Here is a 6,933-nt window from a genome sequence, read left to right as displayed (position 1 = left end):
ACACTCAATTGAGTATAGAAATCTATCTTATCCTGAAGGAAAGTAGAAAGAAGTAGATAGAAAGGAGAGTGGACTGGAGGAGATGGTAGTCAGAAGCAAAACACTTTTGAAGAGGGACAGGGTAAAAAGAGAAACAGTATAGAATAAGTGGGGAAATATCATAAAGGGAAATAGCAATCATAACTGTGAAAACATTTTTGAAGTAAGTTTCTCTGATAAAGGTTTCATTTCTCAAATTTGTAGAGAAATTTAAAAAAACGGCTCTTATAAAAATGAAAGCCATTGGCAGCAGTGGATCCGTTTTGGTGAGCAGTTGGCGTTGTGCAGGAGACGACTGTGGTTCCTTGTGGTCCAGCCTCTTCGCGGAGGAGAGGGAACAAGGTTAGGGTGAGAGAACGCTCTCGGTCCCGGGAACCGCGTGGCCTCAGTCTTTCAGGTGAAACGTGCGCAGTGGGAAATAATACCAAGCAAACAGCCAATAGTTCATCTTCAGAGGACGGGGAGTACGTCGTGGAGGTGTTAGATGGCTGTGTGATCAAGGGGCAAGTGGAACACCTATTCAAGTGGAAAGGCTTCTCTGAGGAACGTAATACCTGGGAGTCTGAAAAAAACCAGGATTGCCCTGAATTGATCTCAGAGTTTATGAAAAAGTACAAAAAGATGACGAAAGGTGAAAACAACAAGCCCCAGGAGAAGTCAGAAAGCACCAAGAGAAAATTAAGCTTTGCCAACAGTGCTGAAGAGATCAAATAGAGAGAGAGAGAGAGAGAGAGAGAGAGAGAGAGAGAGAGAGAGAGAGAGAGAGAGAGAGAGAGAGAGAGCGAGCGAGCGAGAGCGAGCAATGATATTGCTCAGGGCTTTGAGAGAGGACTGGAGCCAGAAAAGATCATCAGGGCCACAGATTCCCGTGGAGACTGAATGTTCCTAATGAAATGGAAAGACACTGATGAAGCCGACTTGGTCCTTGCAAAGGAAGCCAATGTAAAATGCCCACAGATTGTGACAGCATTTTATGAAGAGAGGCTGATGTGGCATGCATATCCTGAGGATCAGGAAAACAAAGAGAAAGAAACAGCGAAGGACTAAAGCAAGGGTGGCCTTTGTCATTTCTGTTTGTGTATGTAACACATTCATTTCCCCACTGCCTGTCCTTCCCTTTCCAGCCCCACTGCCCCTGTTCTAAATACATCCATAAAAACATGTGCTTATTACTGTGTTACACAGAAGAAATATTGGTATTGGTTCTCATAACATAAAAAAAAATAAGAGCCATTCTCCAATTGATAAATTATCAAAATATATGGACAGTTTTCAAGAAAGTAATCAAGGCTATCTATCTGAAGCTATATGAAAAATGATCTAAATCACTATTGATGGGAGAAATGCAAATTATAACAATTCTGACATACTACCTTATACCTATTAGACTGGATAATAGGACAGAACAGGAAAATGACAATTGCTGAAGGGGATGTAGGAAAACTGTGACATGAATGTGCTGTTGGAGGAGGTGTGAACTGATTCAACCACTGTGTAGAACAATTTGGAACTATGCCTAAAGACCCTTCTCCAAAAAACTCATGCATACCCTTTGACCTAGCATTAACACTACTAGGTCTGTATCCCAAAAGAGATAAATAATATAAAAAAGAACCTATATGCACAAAAAAATATTTATAGCTGCTTTTTTCTGGTGGCAAAGAATTGGAAATTGAAGGTATACCCATCAATTGGGGAATATCTCAACAAGTTGTGGGATATAATTGTGATAGAATACTATTGTGATATAAAAAAAGATGAGTAGGATGCTCTCAGAAAAACATGGGAAAACATACATGATCTGATGCAAAATGAAACAAGTAGAACCAAGACAGCATTGTACAAGTAACAGAAGTATTTTAAGATGATCACCTGTGAATGACTTAGCTATTCTCAGCAATACAGTGATCCAAAACAATTCTGAAAGACTTAAGATGAAGAATACCGTCCATCCACAGAGAAAGAATTGATGAAGTCTGAATACAAATTGAAGCATGCTTTTTAAAACCTTTTTTTGGAGAACTTTGTTATGTTTTCCAATATGATTAATACAGAAATATGATTTGCATGACTACACATGTATAACCTGTACCAGATTGCTTGCCTTCTTAATGAGGGGTCAGTGAAGGATGGAGAGAATTCAGAACTCAACATTTTAAAAACAAATCTTAAATGTTTTTGCATGTAATTGGAAAAAAATTATAAAGATAAACATTTTTTTAAAAAAATTATAACAAGTAATTTAGATTTCATGCTTTTTTATTTGAATAAAGGTTTGCACTATTCACTCAAAAAAAAGTAAATCTGATTCTGCATTGGATTTATTTTTGGATTTGTGATTTAAAGCAGGAATAAAGAGAAAGTACTTGTTCACACAAATATATGGTGGAAAATGTTAAGAGAATTTCATAAACTCTCTTGCTGAGACCTGAAAAATGAATTTTAAACTGTTTAGCCTCTTAATTGATAAAATAAATAATTGTAAACTGTATCTTTTTAAATTTTATACTAGTTAATGATTAATTCTAAGTGAAATAATAATGTTCTTAAAGTGAATTCCTCATATTGCTTCTTTTAATACTATATATGTATATATATTTATATATACATATAAATATATATATACACTAAGCTTTTAAAGAAAATAATTCTTTCAAATCTTATGTTCTTTTTACCTACCATGCACACTTTGGCTATACTCCTAGAGAAACTCTACTGCCTGACCAGTGTTACCAACCAGTTCATCTTAAAACCTGGCAAGTAGATGAATATTACCATGAGTGGAATAGAAGTTTGAGTTGGAAATTAGGCTACAATGGGAGACACTATAATGTGTATTTCTGCATATTATGTACAGTAATCCATGATATGCTTTCAATGTGTGTGCCCAAAAGTCATGGTTTTCAAACAACCTTATGTTTATGCTGAAAGAACACACATTTTCATAACATCTTGATCCTGTTTACAAAGCTGATGAGAGATAAAGAGCAATAGGAGAATGGGGAAACTTCTCTGATGCAGTGTACAGAATATAAATGAAGATAGGTACATACATTTGACCATCTCTGGAGAATCATTTATACTTTAATGGTGAACCCTTGTGGAGGTTTGGAAATAATTTGATAACAGGTTGAAAAACTGCAAGAACTTTTTGTACTTTTCCACAAGTGGTTGGAGTTTAATGTAATTGCTGCAGAAACACCAAAATTGTTGGACACATGATCATGTTTTTGAATCACTACAGAAACAAAATGGCAGTGATTCAAACATTCACATTCCTCTTGAAACTTGGGGTCATTAACATAACTGGATAAATATTTGCTGCTTAAAGTGCTATTAAATATTTTAACTCAAATTTCTTAGATGATCATTGTAAACTCCAAAGGGTTTACAAACCGCTGAATGAAAGCAATAGCTACAGAGCAGATTTTTTTCTTTTTTGTGTGTGTGTTGTAGACCTCATTGGCAGTATTGTGAATACTACAGACCTTTTTGAATAAATGTTTTTTAAATACTTAAGATAAAATGAAAAGGGTTCCTAAGAAAGACAATTAAATTAAAGTTGCATTTTCTCCCTTCCAAAGTCACACACACACACACACACACACACACACACACACACACACACACACTGTAATTTATCCATCTCTTTAAGAGTCTGTGGACCCCTGGGTTTACAAACACTGCTATATAACTTCCTTGTTGTGGTAGAATATAGAATTTCCTTTTGTTACAGATCACACACTAATAGACAAGGAGCCCTTACTCAGAAATTTATTTTTTGTAGTATTTTTCCTATTGAACTCATGAAAATTCAATTTTTCATCAAGAACGTCACAACTTATTTCACCACCAAGGAGTTTTTGGTAGATGATGGTAACTTAGTTTCCTGATGTCCTCTTTGACAATGTGGCAAGGCATCCCTCACACAACCGAGCACTTCCCAAGAGTCTCTGGCTTGACAACGTGCCCTAATGTCTCAGTAATTGTCTGAAATTTATGACGAGTCTACTTGAGTGAAATTGCTTGTTGTTATTAAAGTTGCTCTGCTCTGTTGAGTATCCTTCCAAGGGTAAAAATTTCTACACATTACTCCAACAGAGCTGTACAACAAATGTTTAAGTATTCAGTTAATTAACAAATTTTTGTTTCTAAGGAATGGTATCTAAATTATATATTTAATAATTTAAAAACTGATAGTCTTACACTTTATATGCACACACACACACACATATATATATACATGCATGTATGTATTATTAGACATTTTGAATGTAAGGATCATTTCAGATATTTCTTTACATGTCCTAATAGGAGTGGTGAGAAACTGTACATATTCAGTATGCAATTATTGTATTAACTGCTTAATTTTTAATTTTTCCCCACTGATTCTAAATAAGTCACTTAACCTTTCTTTACTTCAATCTGCTTATATGTAAAATGGAAATAATATTCTAAGTCATTGTGAGGATAAAATTAGATAACATTTGTAAAGTACTCAGCAAATCTTAAAGTGCTATAAAAATGCTGGCTATTTAAAGACTCATTATTATATTATTTTCTTCTTAATATCCCTAGCTTCTTCCATTTCCTTCCTGTCTTTTCGTTCTTTTGCCATCATCCTGTTTAATTCCCTTCCACTTAGGGCTTTCTTTTGTCTACTTGTGCAGATTTCTTCCTTTCCTTTCACTATTGCTAGATTCACATCTCCCATGTCCTGTATTTTTGTAACTATTTCATGATGTAATTCTGTTAGAAGATACTTGTGTTATATCTCAGAGTTGTCAAGAAAATCTTTCAAATTCTCAATTTGCTCCAGACTCATCCTACCACAATAAAAATCTTCAAATGAATAGAAACATCAAAAGCTTTTACAGACATAGATGGAGTAAGTGAATCAGTTATATCTGCCATGATGCTTTTTTTTCCAGGCTAGTGGGAGTTTCACATAAAGAACAAAGTGAGTGAAAGATGTTTCCAAATATCTTAGAATTAGGTGTCGTTCTTTTCAGATAATAAAACCATCTGAGACCATCCTCCTCATCATTTCTTATAGCAAAAAAAATCCCATCAAAAATCATATGCCACAACTGATTCAGTCATTCCCTAATCAATGAGCATCTACTCTATTTCCAATTCTTTATTAACACACACAAAAAAAACATTGCTTTAAGTACTTTTATACATTCCTTTTATTTTGATCTCTTTGGGGTATAGACTTAGAAGTTCAATTTCTGCGTTAAAAGTATGCATTCAATCTCCATAGTTCCTTTTCCAGATGTGGATAGCATTTTCCATCATGGGTATTTTTGGGTTGTCTTGGATCCTTGCATGGCTGAGAAGAATTGACTATCAAAGTTAGCCACTGCAAAATGTTGCTGTTATTGAGTGCAGAATTTTTCTGGTTCTACTCACTTCACTCAGCATCAATTCATCCAAGTCTTTCCAGGATTTTCTGAAATCTGCCTGCTATTCATTACTTGTAGCACAATAGTATTCCATTACTTTCATATACCACAACTTGTTCAGTCATTCCCCAATTGATGGGCATCCCCTCAATTTCCATTTCTTGGTCACCACAAAAAGAGCTTCTATAAATATTTCCATGCATGTCGGTCCTTTCCTCTTGTTTGTAATCTCTTTGGAATACATACCTAGAAGTAGCATTGCTGGATCAAAGGGTATGCACAGTTTGATAGCCCTTTGGGTGTAATTTCAAATCACTCTTCAGAATGGTTGCATCTCTTAACAACTCCACCAAGAATTCAAGAATTCATTAGTGTTCCAATTTTCCCACATCTTTTTCAACATTTGTCATTTTCCTGTTTTGTCATATTAGCCAATCTGATAGGTGTGATGTAGTAGCTGAGAGTTGTTTTGATTTTCATTTCTCCAAACAATGGTGACTGCAGATAGCTTTATTTTTTTCATCTAAAACTACCTGTTCATGTCCTTTGACCACTTCTCAAATGGGGAATTACCTGTATTCTTGACTCAGTTTTCTATATCTTTTAGAAATGAGGCCTTTGTCAGAGACACTGACTGTTAGAAAAAGTGTTTCCCAGCTTCCTGCTTCCTTTCTAATCATGGTTGCATTGGTTTTATTTATGCAAAACCTTTTTAATTTAATGGAATCAAAATTATTCATTTTGCATTTTATAACTATCTCTATCTCTTATTTGGTCAAAAAATCTTCTATTCTCCATAAATCTGAAAGGTAAACTATTTCTTACTCCCCTACTTTGCTTAAAGTATCAGCTTTTATACCTATATTCTGTACCCATTTTGACTTGGTCTTTGTATGGGTTGTAATATGTTGGTCTATGCCTGCTTTCTGCCATTCTATTTTCCATTTTTCCCAGCAGTTTTTTTCAAATGGTAAATTTTTATCCCAGAAGCTGAAGTCTTTGGTTGTATCAAACAGTAGATTACCATAGCCAATGACGACTGTGTTTTGTGTACCTAACTGTAGCACCAATGTGATATTCACAAGACCTATGGAAGGTATGAATATGTAGCATAATTGTGAATCACATAATATAACAGACTGTCCACATGGCAGGCAGAACCAAAACATTTATTTAAGGACCAGAAAACCAAATCCCAACACCAGAAAGTCAAATCCATCATAGCAGCAAAGAAACCTATATACAATAACAATGCAGGAGCCTCCACCATCCCCAAGCCTTGCCCCAGCTGGGGCGTTCCCACAAATGAACATTCAAACTTGCTACCTGCTTCCTCAGCTCTAACTGCTGTGACTAACCTCCTCTCAGCTCTGCCCCACTCCTCCTGCTCCACCCCTTCCTGCTCTACTGTTCTGCAAGTTCATCCTACTACAGACTCATGTGACTCGAGCAGGTCACATGGGCCTATTAATGGATGGGAAAGATC

At 35.5% G+C, this 6,933-nt stretch overlaps 1 pseudogene; it reads left to right on the top strand.

Moving 5' to 3' along the window:
- Window positions 1-272: 272 nt before the first annotated feature.
- On the top strand, window positions 273-1,086 carry LOC140502336 (chromobox protein homolog 5 pseudogene; annotated as a pseudogene).
- The last annotated feature ends 5,847 nt before the right edge of the window (window positions 1,087-6,933 follow it).

Source organism: Notamacropus eugenii, chromosome 4 (assembly GCF_028372415.1).
Source record: "Notamacropus eugenii isolate mMacEug1 chromosome 4, mMacEug1.pri_v2, whole genome shotgun sequence".
Taxonomy (NCBI): Eukaryota; Metazoa; Chordata; class Mammalia; order Diprotodontia; family Macropodidae; genus Notamacropus; species Notamacropus eugenii.
The sequence above is the reverse complement of the archived record's forward strand: the minus strand, read 5'-3'. Positions and strand labels throughout refer to the sequence as shown.